The 17,543-nt window shown below is 40.7% G+C and overlaps 1 non-coding gene across 1 annotated transcript; it reads right to left on the reverse strand.

The window, feature by feature from the left end:
- Positions 1-554: 554 nt before the first annotated feature.
- On the reverse strand, positions 555-628 carry TRNAN-GUU (transfer RNA asparagine (anticodon GUU)). Its single transcript has one exon. It is a non-coding gene; the product is annotated as a tRNA-Asn (tRNA).
- Positions 629-17,543: the final 16,915 nt, after the last annotated feature.

A 17,543-nucleotide genomic window follows, 5' to 3' on the forward strand; every position in this document is an offset into this window, starting at 1 on the left:
TGAGAAGGTATAAGTTATTGACATCCTTGAAAAGTCTGATGAGAATTACTGACAAAGGCGGAAAAAAACGCAAAAAAATAAATTCGCTAGAAGGAGGGCTTGAACTCGAATATGAGATGATCCTCATCTCGAATTGCATCAATCCAAATCATTTCGAACATGAAAGAGTAGCAATATTAAAATTACCGTTGTTGGTGATTATTAATAGATATGTGGAACATTCGGAAAATAAGATGAGAAGGTATAAGTTATTGACATCCTTGAAAAGTCTGATGAGAATTACTGACAAAGGCGGAAAAAAACGCAAAAAAATAAATTCGCTAGAAGGAGGGCTTGAACTCGAATATGAGATGATCCTCATCTCGAATTGCATCAATCCAAATCGTTTCGAACATGAAAGAGTAGCAATATTAAAATTACTGTTGTTGGTGGTTATTAATAGATATGTGGAACATTCGGAAAATAAGATGAGAAGGTATAAGTTATTGACATCCTTGAAAAGTCTGATGAGAATTACTGACAAAGACAAAAAAAAAACCGCAAAAAGGTAAATTCGCTAGAAGGAGGGCTTGAACCTCCGACCTTGTGGTTAACAGCCACACGCTCTGGCCAACTGAGCTATTCCAGCTTGGTGATGTTGAGTCAATTTGAACTTATATGTTGCTGGAAATAACGCTTTCTCGTTGCACATATGGCAATGTTTTGTATTGAAAAACATCGCTGGTTACTCTCGTACAAAATTAAGCAATCTCATGTTATAGACAGCGAGCAAAAACTCCCACACGCATAGGCACACTGTCCAATGTTTGATTTGCTTACCCCGGCCCATCTAATGGGTTTCATCGTCGTAGGCACCGATCAAAGTCAATGAATGAAGAACGCTCCACGAGTTGCTTGCGATCCAGCTGTCCAAATAGCCCATCTCCAGCATGGCAACTCCCTTCCGTTGACGTCGATGGCAAGTGGAATGAATCGGATAAGGAGGCTCTTGAGTGGCTCATCATGAATTCTTTTGGTGGATATATGTCGATGAACTATGAGACAACACCAAATGGCATGAATATAGTTAACATTTGCTAGTGAGCTTACATGTACAGGAAGAAGCGGTGTTGTATCCGGAAAACTTAAAACGGAGGCCGAGCTACACGTAGCACTTTATTTACAGACACTCGAAATTCGTATTTTAAAGTTTTAAAAAATTAAAACAAAATTCTAGAGATAGCCAATGATGTATACTACAATGGTGTAAATTCTTAATTCAAATTACTTCATATTCTATGCTACAGAAAAATGACAAATTGTGACAAATTTTATAGTGAATAGTGCACATTTCAATACTATAAAATTTGTCAGATTTTATCAATATTGTGTAGCTTAGAATACAAATCAGTTTGCATTAAGATTTTACACTAGTCTAGCATATATCATTGACTGCCTCTAGAATTTTGTTTCAGATTTTTTAAAACTTTAAAATGTGGATTTTTAGTGTTTAAAAATAAAGAGCTACATGTAGCTCGACATCCAAAACGCCACACTCTGGTGTATCCCACCTACATCACATTGTGACAAGGTAGAAAGGTGGTTTGTATCCAACTTGCTATGGAATCCAAGTATTCTTGATTCCATTTCTGTCTTGTCATTTTCTCTACTCTTGAAAGCTTGGGACATATCTTATAAATGAAACCTAGTGTTTTTCATAAAAGACTACTATTTCTTGACAGACAAAAAATGTAGTGGCAAGGGAAAGAGTTGGATAACGAAAACTCTAGGCTGTCGTCTCTTCGAGAATATCTTTGTCGGGTATAAGTTGCCGGACACTCTCATAAACCTGTATACTTCATAAAACAATCAATTTCAGAGTACTTTTATGGTGATCCCGATGTGGTGTTTTATTCCAATGCTTATATGTATAGCTCCCCTCTTCAAATGAATAAAATGAGTCAAACTAGTTGATGTGGGCATTACCCTTGGGTACCCGACATTATTCTACCTTCTTTGGCCCAACTAGGGGCCCAAGAAGATTACTCCAAGATCAAGGTGGGCCCATACGTCGGTTCCAACAAAGGAGACCTACCAGTAGACGGATACTTGACAAACAAGGCGAGGAGGCATCGTTAAAGGAAAGACTAGAATAGATTTCATTGTAACCTAGTCGAGTTCGGACATGACTCTCGGGACCTGACCTGCTATATAAAGGTCAGGAGAGGGCCTACCGAAGGACGACCACAACTTAGAGCACAAACCCTAAAATTCTTGCCTCCCAGCGAGTTAACCATAGCAGCCTATCGGCTACCCAATTATAACCCGATATATTCGATAATCAAGATCAGACAAGCATGAAGTAAGGGTTTTGTATCCGATGTCTCGTGCTAGCCTGCAGAATTCCGTCAATCCTAAACCCCTCATGATGGGCATTGCCGAGGATCACCCTCATCAATAGTGATAGGGATTTTTTCTTAATTTTTAGTGTGTTGGTTTTAATGATGAACCAGCAATATCTAGTCAGTACAGTCAACTCTACAAGTTCCATTTCAAAACGTACACTCAATCTGGCTAATTCTCAAATTTTGATGATATCCATTTATATAAAATTGTCTCCAAGGTACTAAAGAAAATGTATGGCTATTCAAATATATTGTCTATTTTTATTGTTGCTAACATCAATTTAAGATAAGAGGTTCCAATGTAACATTATTGTTTAATTAATTTCATGAGTTCAATCAATAAATCCAATGGGCAATGAGTACGACAGATTTTTGTTTGTACACACCACACCATCAGTGATCACAATACTTGCTCTTATACCACGCCACAGCTTGCAGCGTCATTATCCAAGTTTTACGGCTTCCTTTCCATCGTGCTACTGCTACTATCAGAGAGTTGATTGATACAGGCAGACTAATTGCCACCACTGCCCATCCTTGAAGAGATGCATTGCGGAGGCCTTTACGATGTGTCCGTAATGGCAATTTGACATGAATATATCATTGATGTCTATAGGCAAGTGCATCATTGTTTAGATGGAGCCTAGATGATGGATTATGGATCAAGGCGGGAGAGGGCAGTTTCCGTGTGGGGTAGGATATCTATTCGATTCAACGGTTCGATATTTTCTATGACACATATAGGATCAAAAAAAAAAAAGATGAGCAACACTATTAGGGATAAGAAAATGTAAATCCCATGTTTTTTTTGCAACATGGAGAACATGTGTTTCCAATCAAGGATGCGTTGCAAAGGTAATTGGAGCATGAGTTTTATTTGGTGGGTCTCTACTAATCCACCTTTACAATGCAAAATAGTTTGATGTTTGTTGTGCAATTACAAGAGGTAACCTTAAGAATTATAACAAAGATGCCCGAGGACACCATTTAAGGGGTACGATTGCTTTTTTTGGTTGATTGCGTAAGGCATGCATTTTGGTACCATATACATGTATGTCAAATTGCACTTGTATGTTTTATGGAGGGCACTAATTAAGGCTCACAATTTTTTTTCCACCGAACGCATGCTATGATATCATTACTTTGTGCTTGCTCTCGTTTACTTTTGAATGCGACTTTTTTACCGGGGCCTTAAAGGTGCACCCATGGAAATATTAATCATCGATGTTGACATGTGTTTTACTGAAGAAGACTTACCAAGTAGTCAGGGGCGATAGTTCGATCTTACATCATATTTACCAAGAAATATTGTCCCTTCTAAAAAAAAAGTATACATACGGCATAAGTGTAAATTAATTTCCACATTAGTTGCAGATATTTGCTGCAAGATATTATTATTCTCTGAAGCAAACTAAGAAAACTAGTTTTACTAATTTAAACTAGCTGGCAAAATATTTCTGGGTAGTCCTTGAGTGTTGTTGAACACCTAGCTAGTTGAATCTAAGCACATACATCTTTAAAATTAAGTATTACTAAGTATTTTCAAATTTTTGAAATTTTGCATGCTACAACTTCGTAGATAGTTTTGTTTATTTTTTGGGAAATTTCTTGGGAGGCCTTCGCTATATTTTCTAGATTTTAGCTGAATGCTTGAAACAAATAAGCAATAAATTGGAAATTACTTGTTTGGGTTTACAAGCTGCACTTGGCTCGTCACCTAAGTATTGGTTCAGTTTGTATGCTGTTGAAAAGTGAGGCTCTGCTCTCGATATTCATTCAGTGCCATCTCGATGGTCTTCACCATAATTATAGGGACAAATTTGCTAGGAGAAACCCTCACCCTTGGACGTCAGCAACTAAACATCGTAAAATAATTAATGGGGGGGAACTTCTAAGATTGTACCTTGACCTTATGAAAATATAATCGAAAAATAATTGTGTGCAATGTGTGTGTGTGTGGGGTGGAGGGGGGGGGGGCAAACGCCCCTCCCTCTGGTGTTAACATTTTCCAACAAAGTTTTTTTTTAGAAACTCTAAGTATAGTTCAAGTCAAAGTTACATCAACTTGTGTTAAATTAAACACCATTTCCTGGAAATGTGGATATTAAATAAGAGATTGGTTCATCTGATCTCGAGTTTAGCTGTTCCTTTTACATAGTGACATACTGTTTTCATACCATAACATTTACGCACTTTTGTTTTGTGACAGCTTGCTGGGTAGTGCTTTAGTGTTCTGTGGTCTATACACATATCTTTATGGAAAGGCCAAGGAACTGTAGGGATACGTTGCATAGAAAACAAAAAAATTCCTACCGCGAGAACGCAATCCAAGCCAAGATGCAATCTAGAAGACGGGAGCAACGAGGAGATGATCGAGACTCACCCTTGAAGATTTTCAAAGCCTACAAGATGAGGCTCTTGTTGCTGCGGTAGATGATCACTTGCCGCTTGCAAAAATGCGTAGAAGATCTTGATCACGGTGCCACGATCGGGCAGCACCTCCGTATTCTGTAATAACCCAGAACATAGGAACAACGAAGAGTAGATTTAGAAATGGGATGTGCATTTCATCGCAAAACAGGGGAAATTTTCGCGCCTTATTGCAACTAAACCTAAGAGGGATCGAGGTTCTCTCTCATTTTGCACTTAGGGTTAGGCAATGTGAGTTAGGGAAATTTCGATATGATCTCTTTTGTATCTTGTTGATTTGGAGAATTGATTTCATTTGACAAGTGTTAATACATTTAACAATAAGCATTAAACTATATAAATATGGAATCCATAATTTAAACACAACTTATGAAATCAAATGACTTTGAATTTCACATTGAATATTAAATACAATATTTAATTCAGAATATAAACATTACATAAAGTAAAAGCTCATAAACAAAAACTTGAGCTTTATTGATATCACAACACAGATTACAAAGTCTTTACAATATTCTTGATACAAGAATTGATTAATAATAAACAGAAATGAAAATAAAGATTACAATATTGCTCCTAAACTAAAACCTAGACTAAATGACTTGAAGTATATCTTCTGATCATATTCATCTTCAAAACCTGCAAAACAAAGAACAAATACTAACCAGAATACAAGTGTTAACCATATTCAGTTTGGACAGTTAGCAGAAATAACACAAAGTTCAGTTTGGACAGTGAAAGCATCACAAGACACTTGTGCTTGTCCAAAACCTGGACAGCACAAGATAAGGGCAGCAGCAGACCAAACCTGAGCACCACCAGGGGCTCAAGTTTCAGCATATGAGAGCACACATCTCATGTGTGCTGAGCAGGCCACAGCAAGGCAAGGCACCAGCTTAGTCACCAAAGCAAGCCAGGCTTGTGTGTCATTGCAAGAACAGAAGTAGGGTTCATATAAAAGGGGCACAAACCCTAGAAACAGTAACCAGTCAACCAGATAAGGATTCACCAGGTAAGGGTGAAGAAAGAACCACATAGTTCATCCAGTTCTTGCTCAAGAACAGAACCAACACACACACCCACTAAACCCCCGTAAATAATGGTGACTTGAGAAGATCATCCAAGACACGGAGGTGAAGGGCTGTGACACAAACCACAAGTCTGCATCAACAAAACATTTCTTTCTAGGAGCTGGAACAAGGTATACCTAGTTCCTGGAAAAGATCCAAGGGATCTGATCCATCATATGCATGAAATAAGCATGGGATGAGCAGATGCTCATATGGGTAGATCATCACTTGGTTTTCACCAAGGATTACCGCTACCAAAAGCCACTAAAATAAAAAGCATCTAGGTACAGATCTTATACATAGAAACTAGCACATATGCACAGATGCACACACTAGCCAGATTAGATGCACAGATAACACCAGTAGATGGCAGGGATTAGCAGCTAAGACTACACAGTAAATCCTAAGCATGCAACCATCAGGAAACCCTAGATTTCTTCACAGGCAAGCATATTGGCATTCATAATTACTATGATCCCCAAATATGCAAGCAAAGATGAGTAGCCAACAAGATCCAACCAACCATGTGAGCAACCAGTCAGTAGCAAGGCCACTGAGGTCACAGCACACTTAGAACCATCCCAAGGCCAAGCCAAATACAAAGCATCACTATCCAGAAATGGATTCAGACTCTATTTGCTTGTAAAAGAATCATGAACAGCAAATTCATGTACAAGCAAGTAATTTAATCATCACTGCATAAGCAGTTCATCATAATTTAAATAATGCAAGCATGAGTTTATCACAGATCCATGCAAGCACTGACAGTAGCATACTATTAAGCAACGCAGTTAATCTATAGCCACTAGAGCAAGTCTAGGTAGCTAAGATGAGCAACAGCACAAGTAAGCAACAACATAGTGATGCTTGAGCATCAGCACCACCAGATAATTGTATCACTTAGCCACAGTATTAGCCAGTAAGCTATCACTGATAATTGAATTGATCAAATGGATCAATTATAGCAAGCCCAGTTACACAGGGAAGTTAGCCAACAAGCAAGGAATGATCCAAGGGATCATTGGCTTGCATAAGAAGCATTGAAGCATATCACAGGCACCACTGGCACACACACAAGTGTCACAGATGCATAGCAGTACACCTAGACAAGCAAGTATAATATACCAGTAAAAATAAGCAATCCACAGTCAAGCATAGCATGGCATAGCTAGCTTTTGAGCAAGCACAACAGAGCATGCTAGGAGCAGCAGAGATACAAGCACAACATGAATTGCAAGCAAAGCAGCATGTGCCGATGCATCAAGAATCGGTAATTGGGCCATGAGCTTGCAAAGAAATGTAAGCACAGGCAAATTGCACAGCAATAGCAGAGCTCTGTATGATCACAGGATCATCAGAGAGCAGTAGAACAAGAGAAGAAGGAGCACAGGATCATGGGAGGCGCACAGGCATGGAGAGGAGAAGGAGCAGGAGCAGAGCAACTTACACGCGCCTGGAAGCAGAGGCTAGGGCATGGCGAGGCAGTGCTCGCGCGGCCCTAACAGCTGCAAGTCCAGGGAAGGCGCCGACGTTACGCCGGCGAACCCAGACACGAACCAGCACCACCGTAGCAGAAGCACCTGGGGTGACGGCACGAGTACTGCGAGCAGCACCCGCGCCAGGTCAACCCAGGAGCACACCCATCATCGGCGAGGACGAGAGCTCACCGGAGTTCGTCGAGGCGAATCTCCACGAGATCCAGGACGGAGGCGATACGCCAGGAGAGGACGAGAAGGGGAAAACTGCGCGGATAGATCGATAGATCTGCACGCGGCGGTTCTAGATCGGTAGGTGGCTACGGTGGAGGAGCACGGCGATGGCCGGAGCGAGGCGGCGGCCATGGCGGCGACGCCATCGCCAGGGCGTCGCGAGAGAGGCTAGGGTTAGAGACGAAAAGTGAGAGAGGGCCGAGTAAGTGAGGACGGTGGGCCGTTCGGCTCCACCGAGCCACTATGGGGCAAGCCTTAGTGGGCTGTCCCATGGGCTTAGGTTAATGGGCTGGGCCCAATATGGGTCCAGGGGGGTATTTTGGTCTTTTAACATTTAATAAAAGGCCAGAACTTTACCAAATTTTAATAAATCAAATACAACTCTAAAAATCCATTAAAAATTGGATTATTGAATGAAAAATAAATCTTAACAAGAATAAAATATGAAATGAATTTATGAGACAAATTCAAAATTATGAATTTTAAGAATTTAAATAATAACTTGGAATTTTAAACTATTATTTCCTTGTAATTAAAATTAAGGAAAAATCTCAAATAAGTTCAAATACTTATTTTCAAACATTTCAAAATGAAATTCTATTATTCCAAGTCATTTCTTTTGAAAAAGGGTATTTTTCCCAGAAAAATACTATACTCCTTTTTATTCCAAAAACTATAGAGGTAACTCTATAATTTTCAATTATTTTTGGAATGATTAAGGGAATTAACAAGTAAATAGTTTTACTTTGAATTGTTGTACTTTGTGTGAATTAAAATGGTTTATACTTTTAAATCAATTGTAAATTACTGTCAAAGACATAAATCTTAAACGCAACCCTAAATTGTAATAACTCATTGGGGTAAAAGGATTCAACATAAAATAATACATCCATGATTGCATTATTTGGATTTTATAACATTGTCCTTACCGGACAATGATGCTTCTTACAAAACCCGAGGTCCAGGTTCCATCAACTGCATTGAACTGCACTATCTCGCAGTCCACAGGCAAGTTCACCCTTGCTCATGTCAACTTGATTATTTTCTACTACTTTAATGCAAAGCTATATACTTATCATTCCTGCATCGCAAATAAAATGTTACTTTCCAACTATGAATATGACTATGTGGCTGGCAATGGAACCATGGTATGTATTGATATGGTGGAGGTTCCATTGCAATGGGTTATATCACCCTAGGATTAAATTACCAATGCCGTCCAGTGATTCTAGCGCCGTACAAACCGCGTTGACCATGAGATCTATAATGGCTGGGGAAGCCAGCCGTATCTTTTCCCTTCGCACGCCAACGGATCGGAGAGCCGGTGGGGTCTTGGAGGCATCGCCGCAATAGGTTGGGAAATCCTTTTAAATCCCCATCCATTAGTGATGATAAGCTCTACGATCTATGAGGGATTGTCCGGAGTACACCATGAGTAAAGCCGTATTATCGGGGGAAGTCTACTGGAGGTGTACGGTTGGACAAAAGGGTGGGTTTGCAGTCGCGGAGAAGGCGGTGTGGGCTTGGATCTTTATACCTGGCCTCACACCAAAGGAAGTGTGAACGGGGGCAAGTCCCTGCGGATGGCAAAAAGGGTGAGATCTCTTGTGGGAAAAGTAACGCACCTCTGCAGAGTGTATCAAATTGTGGCTGTCACTCCTTGTTCCGGAAGGGAGCTGCGAACGCGGCAGAAAGGAACTCCGTGAAGTTCTAGTCAACCTGTGAAGACTGACGGGCATAGTTTTCATAATAAAAGCAACCTTTTGAAGAAATGTTTTCAAAACATGCATTGACCTGCGATTTCCTGATCAATGGTCGTAGCTAGTGCATCAAACACCTTTTTATTCTTTTAGAACTTGCTAAGTACCTCTGTACTCACTTTCTTTCGACACCCTTGCTAGACTGTGATTCGGAAGTGGAGGCCATCAACGATGGAGCACCAGAAGGAAGCTACGAGCTGGTCTACGAAGAACCTGATCTTACCGGAGGAGTTGAAGGAGTAGACTATGGGATAGTCTATGGACCCGATGACACGAAGGTGGAGGAATAGTGATATACCTAGCATCATAGAGCCGAGCAGCGTAGAACTTACCTAAATAAGCTGTTGAGCTCTTTCATCTATAGTATGAGTTGTAATGGTACTTTAGTAGTATCTTAGGGTGTTCTCATAGGACCTGTGAGAATACCAACTTGTTAAGACAATGTTTGTAATAAAGTATGGAGTGTTATGACCTGCAATGTTTCTGTTGTACCACTCTGAGGGATATGGCAATTTGTGAAGAAGTCCCTTCACAAAGATCATATCAACGACTTGTATACTACAACATGCAGTGGTATCTTTGGGTCACCGCAGCTGGTATCAGAGCAAATGTTGCAACCTTAGGTTGGAAAAACCTAGTATAGGGAAGAAACCTGTAGGAGTCTAGTAGAAATAGTAAAGGATTCTCTAGAAATATGGTGATTATTCACTTGAGAATAGCAAAACCATATATTTTAGTGCGATAATTCTTTATTATAGCTATCATGATGCATTATCACTACTAATATTCTGCTTTTGTATACAGCCATAATGGCGTACACGTTTCCTAAGAGGACTATGAGGAAGGTTGAGGGTTGGCTCGGTGATTATGATGGACCAATAACAACTCTCCTGTGTGGGATGCTGAAGGAACTTCATTGTGATCCACGGATACCTGTTATCAAGTATACCTATTATGACGGAGAAATCCTAACCAAGTGTAGAGTCTCGGTCCAACTACCGGCACAACTGCTGATGAGTCGTATAATGCCATACGGAGAAGCCAAAACTATCACCACAGCCTACCACATGGGCCTATTCAAGGCAATCCTTGAGATAAGGCAGCATAAGTCAGTAGAACTGCTATGTTCAGAGTTTTCTCATATACCTCATGCCGAGGAAGATGAGGATCCCACTCTTAATCATTTGGTGTTAGCACACAGAAGTCCTGAAGCTGCAGCAAAGCACATGGACAGCTGTAAGTCTTTATTGACCACGATGTACCTTTTACACATGAAGATGAGAGGTGAGATTGACCACATGCTAGCTGAGTTCACGGACCCTGATAAAGTCCAAGCTCGGATGCATGATTTGAGGGCACAACCACAACATACTACACCTTTCTTTAGCCTAGACAGCTATGTAGATTTGAGTGACCAGTTGCCCAAGAGAGATCCACTTACATCTAACTTTGTCCCACACTATCCACACGTGTCAGCATCGTATGATACTGGATATGGGGGAGATCATTCATGGAACATAAACTGCTCGGAGTCACCGATCGAGAACTCGACGGGTTGGCGTTTCGGGGAACCTTTCGGAGATGAGGAGGAGCCAATTCCATGTGATACAGGAGATGAGAGTGGTGGGGTTAACCAATACGTTAATCAACACTACGGGCAGGAAGAGAAAGGTACTGATTCCATTTCTTTAGATTTGGAGATGGGATTATCTAAACCATCACAGTACGAAGAAGGTGAGAGCTCTGGAGTCAAGAAGAAGAAGAAGAAGAAGAAGAGGGGGCAGGTGAATAGAAACCCTTCATGGATGACGGAAGAAGGAGGTATGTATCCTACTGGGGATACATACGAGTCATTGTCTAGCTACTTAGGCATGACTGATCTCTGTCTCGGCACTTCGTCCGATTCAGATTACATACCTCTTTGGAAGGACCTTTGTTCGGACGGTGTCCTAAGACAAGTCAAACCGGATGGACCCCAGGAATGTATGCGGAGGCGAATGAAGACGATGAGGAGTAGAGTTCCAAGGAAGAATAAAGTAATCTAGGTGGTATTGTAATAGAACGTATTTTAAATTCCCGTTGGCTTGGGCTTTGAGCCAAATAAGTGGTTTATATATACCACATGTAATATAAGTTGTGAGTGTGTTATGTATTATACAAAGTATATGCATAATAAATGTTTGTTTTGGATTTGCTTCTTGATTTTATTGTGTGACTAGTTCTGGGCAATGAGTTGAGCTTAGAAAACATTCGCATGGTGTAATTATGAGTAATCGCTCTTTGTTACAGGACTAGGGGGAAATGGCGTTAGTAGAAACCGAAGATGCTCGGAGAGAGCGAGAGGCGAGAGAAAAAGAGGAGGCAGATGCAGCAGCTAGAGCGGAGAATGCACCACCACCACCACACCCAATGATGCACCCAGACTTCCAACACTATATGAGAGCAATGGAGGAAGATAGGAGGCGTTACCAGGAAAGCCAGAGCAAGAATATGCAAGATTTCTTTACCCACGTCATCAATGATAGGGGTAATGAAGGCAAGGGAGTAACTCTATCGGACTTCCAAAATGCAAGACCACTACCATTTACATCAGCTCCAGAACCAATGGATGCTGAAGACTGGCTCATGGATACGGAACGGAAGTTGAAGACCGTTGGTTGCAACGATGAGGAAAAGATCAGATACACAACTTATCTGTTGTCAGGACCAGCAGCGTCATGGTGGGAGAACCTTGTAGCAGTACACCCTCCAGATAAGGTATTCACCTGGGAGGAGTTCAAGAAGAAGTTCCGGGATGCTCATGTTCCGGACAGTGTGGTGGAGCTGAAGAAGAGGGAGTTTGAAGAACTAAGACAGAATACTGCACCCATCATGCAGTATGTTCGGGATTTCAACAGGTTATCCAGGTATGCACCTGAAGATGTAGATACATAGGAGAAGCGGAAGAAGCGGTTCATGAAAGGCATGAATCCCTACATGAAAATGCAACTGAGGTTGGCACGGACTGCCGAATTCCAGGAACTGATTGACTCGGCAATCACTTTCGAGGATGATTATAGGCAAGTCCAGGAGGACAGAAGGAAGAGGGCTCGTATAGAGCCAAGGAAGTACCCAATCAGTAAACCAACACCTGATCGGAGTTTCAAACCCCGATACCGACCTACTACTGGTAATCAATACAACCGGGGAGGTCAGAGTTAGAATCCAATTAACCAGATCATCTGCAACAATTGTGGTCTGAGAGGTCATTTGCAGAAGGATTGTCAGAAACCCAGAATCATCTGTTATGGTTGTGGAAAGGATGGACACATCAAGCCAGATTGTCCAAACAAGGCGTCTTGGAGCGGACAGAGCTTTGGAGGACGAGGTGGAAACAACAACAACAACAACAATAACAACAACAACCGCAACAACAACAACAACAGCAACCGCAACTACAACAACAACAACAAGAGGGGAAAGCCTTATGGAAAGCTGAATTGCACATCTTTGGAACAAGCGGAAGAGTCGGATCAAACAGTCTTAGGTACGCTCAGCATTCTTACTCATCCTGGCAAAGTATTATTTGATACTGGAGCAACTACATCATTTCTTGCACGGGAATTTGTGGAAAAATTCGGGCTTAGATGTTCTAAGTTAGAAACCCCTATAACTGTTCTATCCGCGGGGGGAACGATCTTAGTAACCCACGTGAAAGAAGCACAAGTCCTAACCATATGTGACTGTGTGTATTTCGCGGACCTATTCATCATACCCATGAAGGACATATCAGTCATCCTAGGGATGGATTGGTTGACAGAAAATGGAGCGGTGATTAACTGTGGAGACAAAACAGTATCACTTCGCAACTCCATCGGAGGTCGAATAGTGTTCCAAGGAGATAAGTACAGTGAGTTGGAGATCGGATTGGAACTAAATAGCCTGAAGGAAGTGAGAATCGAAGATATTCCTGTAGTGAATGAGTTTAAGGATGTATTTCCTAAGGAACTACCGGGAATGCCACCCGATAGAGAGATAGAATTCACAATCGATCTGATTCCAGGCACAACACCAATAGCACAACCACCATATAAGATGGGGCCAAAGGAATTAGTGGAACTGAAAGCTCAGATTGATGAGTTAGAACAGAAGGGATTCATTCAAGAAAGTGTGTCACCATGGGGTACACCAGTTATTTTTGTGGATAAAAGAGATGGATGAAAGAGAATGTGTGGAGATTACAGAAATTTGAACAATGTAACTATCAAGAACAAGTATCCTTTACCTAGAATCCAAGACCTTTTTGATCAAGTTCAAGGAGCAGGAGTCTTCTCGAAGATAGATTTAAGGTCAGGATACCATCAAATCAAGATCAAGAAGGAAGATGTACCAAAAACAGCGTTTGTATCAAGGTATGGACACCATGAATACTTGGTTGTACCATTTGGACTAACAAATGCACCCGCAATTTTCATGAATTTGATGAACAAGATATTCATGAAGTACTTGGACAAGTTTGTGATAGTGTTCATAGATGATATTCTAATCTATTCCAAAGATAAAGAAGAACATGCCAAGCATTTGAAGATAGTTCTGCAAACTTTGAGGGAACATCAGCTATATGCGAAGTTCAGCAAGTGAAAATTTTGGTTAGATAGTGTTGAATTTCTTGGACATGTCATAACCAAAGAAGGCATAGCGGTGAATCCAAGCAAGGTTCAGTCCGTATTGGAATGGAAATCACCTAAAAATGCTAAGGAGATACGAGGATTTCTTGGTATGGCAGGCTACTATCGGAGATTCATAGAGGGATTTTCGAAGATTGCAGGACCAATGACCAAGTTACTCAAGAAAAATACTCCATTTGTGTGGACAGATGAGTGTGAAGCCAGCTTCCAAACACTCAAAGATAAGTTAACCACAGCACCGGTGTTAGCAGTTCCTGAACCTGGAAAGGATTACACGGTGTATTGTGATGCTTCCAAGAATGGACTTGGATGTGTTCTTATGCAAGATCGGAAGGTAATAGCTTATGGATCAAGGCAGTTAAAACCACATGAACATAACTACCCAGTACATGATCTCGAGTTAGCGGCAGTTGTGTATGCTCTGAAGAGTTGGAGACAATTTCTATATGGATCCAAGTGTGAGTTATACACCGATCACAAAAGTTTGAAATATTTCTTCACTCAGACGGAATTAAACATGAGGCAGAAGAGATGGTTAGAGTTGATTAAGGATTACGACCTTAAGATCAACTATACACCAGGCAAAGCTAATGTAGTAGCAGATGCCCTAAGTAGGAAGAGTACGGAGAATCAACCTACGGAATGGGAGATTCCAAAGGAACTTCGGAAAGAGTTAGAGGATGCTCAGATCTTGTTTATTCAAGGTGATGATAAGGGAAGTATAGCAACCATGAGGATTATGGATGAGATGTACTCAGACCTGAAATATGAGATTATCCGAAAGCAAGCGGATGATTTGTTCATACAAGAGGAAATCAAGAGGATTGGTGAAGGAAGACCATCAGAATTCCATCTAGGGGATTTTGATTCATTATACTTTCAGAAAAGGATCTGTGTACCAGATGATCCAGAAGTAAAGTCAATCATATTAAAGGAAGCACATGAAACCCCTTATTCCATACATCCGGGAAGTACTAAGATGTATATGGATTTGAAGGAGATGTTCTGGTGGAACAACATGAAAAGAGAAATAACACAATATGTCTCGGAATGTCATACATGTCAACGAGTGAAGGCAGAGCATCAGAGTCCCGCGGGATTACTCAAACCACTAGAGGTACCGGAGTGGAAATGGGATGAAATCGGAATGGATTTTGTTACTGGTCTACCAATGACTAGTAAGAAGAAGGATATGATATGGGTAATAGTGGATAGACTTACCAAGAGTGCTCATTTCATAGCCGTAAACACAAAAGATACTGCAGAAAAGCTTGTGGATATATATGTGAAGGAGATTGTGAGTAAGCATGGAGTACCAAAGAAGATAGTCTCAGATAGAGGTTCAATTTTCACATCAGCATTCTGGAAACGACTACAAGAAGCTTTGGGATCCAAATTGGATTTCTACAGCATATCATCCACAAACCGGAGGACAAACCGAAAGAACCAATCAGATACTTGAAGACATGCTTAGAGCTTGTGCTCTGAACTTTGGAGGCTCATGGGAGGACCATTTACCTTTAGCGGAGTTCTCATATAACAATAGTTATCAGAGTAGCATCCAGATGGCACCGTACGAAGCATTGTACGGAAGGAAGTGTAGATCACCAATTTGTTGGTTTGAAACCGGAGAAAACAAGGAGTTTACACCGGACTACATCAAGGAAAGACAAGAAGTCATCGTAGTGATCCGGGATAGACTCAAAATAGCTCAGAGTCGTCAGAAGAGTTACGCCGATTTAAAGAGAAGAGATTGGGAACCGAAAGTGGGAGACATGGTATATTTAAAGGTTAGCCCAATGAAAGGACTTAAGAGGTTTCGGAGTAAAAGGAAAATTAAGTCCTCGATATATAGGACCATTTAAGATACTCAGTCAGAATCGAGGAACAGCTTTTGAGTTGGAGTTACCGGCACAACTAAGTCAAGTTCATAATGTGTTTCATGTTTCACAACTCAGAAAGTGTTTGAAGGCACCGGATGATTCCATCACATATGAAGAAATAGAATTGCAATTTGACCTAACTTATGTGGAAAGACCGGAAAAGATCTTAGAAGTACAATGGAAGAAGTTAAGAAACAGAGCAATCAAATACTGCAAAGTGCAATGGCAACATCATCCTGAGCGAGAAGCAACTTGGGAGACGGAAGAAGAATTAAGGAAGTCTTACCCCGAGATGTTCAGGTACCAATCTTAACTTCGGGACGAAGTTTCTGTTAAGGGGGAGAGGCTGTAATAACCCGTAACATAGGAACAACGAAGGGTAGATTTAGAAATGGGATGTGCATTTCATCGCAAAACGGGGGAAATTTTCGCGCCTTATTGCAACTAAACCTAAGAGGGATCGAGGTTCTCTCTCATTTTGCACTTAGGGTTAGGCAATGTGAGTTAGGGAAATTTCGACATGATCTCTTTTGTATCTTGTTGATTTGGAGAATTGATTTCATTTGACAAGTGTTAATACATTTAACAATAAGCATTAAACTATATAAATATGGAATCCATAATTTAAACACAACTTATGAAATCAAATGACTTTGAATTTCACATTGAATATTAAATACAATATTTAATTCAGAATATAAACATTACATAAAGTAAAAGCTCATAAACAAAAACTTGAGCTTTATTGATATCACAACACAGATTACAAAGTCTTTACAATATTCTTGATACAAGAATTGATGAATAATAAACAGAAATGAAAATAAAGATTACAATATTGCTCCTAAACTAAAACCTAGACTAAATGACTTGAAGTATATCTTCTGGTCATATTCATCTTCAAAACCTACAAAACAAAGAACAAATACTAACCAGAATACAAGTGTTAACCATATTCAGTTTGGACAGTTAGCAGAAATAACACAAAGTTCAGTTTGGACAGTGAAACTGTCACAGTACACTTGTGCTTGTCCAAAACCTGGACAGCACAAGATAAGGGCAGCAGCAGACCAAACCTGAGCACCACCAGGGGCTCAAGTTTCAGCATATGAGAGCACACAGCTCATGTGTGCTGAGCAGGCCACAGCAAGGCAAGGCACCGGCTTAGTCACCAAAGCAAGCCAGGCTTGTGTGTCATTGCAAGAACAGAAGTAGGGTTCATATAAAAGGGGCACAAACCCTAGAAACAAGAACTACCGATCAGATAAGGATTCACCAGGTAAGGGTGAAGAAAGAACCACATAGTTCATCCAGTTCTTGCTCAAGAACAGAACCAACACACACACCCACTCAACCACCAGAAATCATGGTGACTTGAGAAGATCATCCAAGACCTGGAGGTGAAGGGCTGTGACACAAACCACAAGTCTGCATCAACAAAACATTTCTTTCTAGGAGCTGGAACAAGGTATACCTAGTTCCTGGAAAAGATCCAAGGGATCTGATCCATCATATGCATGAAATAAGCATGGGATGAGCAGATGCTCATATGGGTAGATCATCACTTGGTTTTCACCAAGGATTACTGCCAGTCAAAAGCCACTAAAATAAAAAGCATCTAGGTACAGATCTTATACATA

Source organism: Lolium perenne, chromosome 2 (genome assembly GCF_019359855.2).
Source record: "Lolium perenne isolate Kyuss_39 chromosome 2, Kyuss_2.0, whole genome shotgun sequence".
NCBI lineage: Eukaryota > Viridiplantae > Streptophyta > Magnoliopsida > Poales > Poaceae > Lolium > Lolium perenne.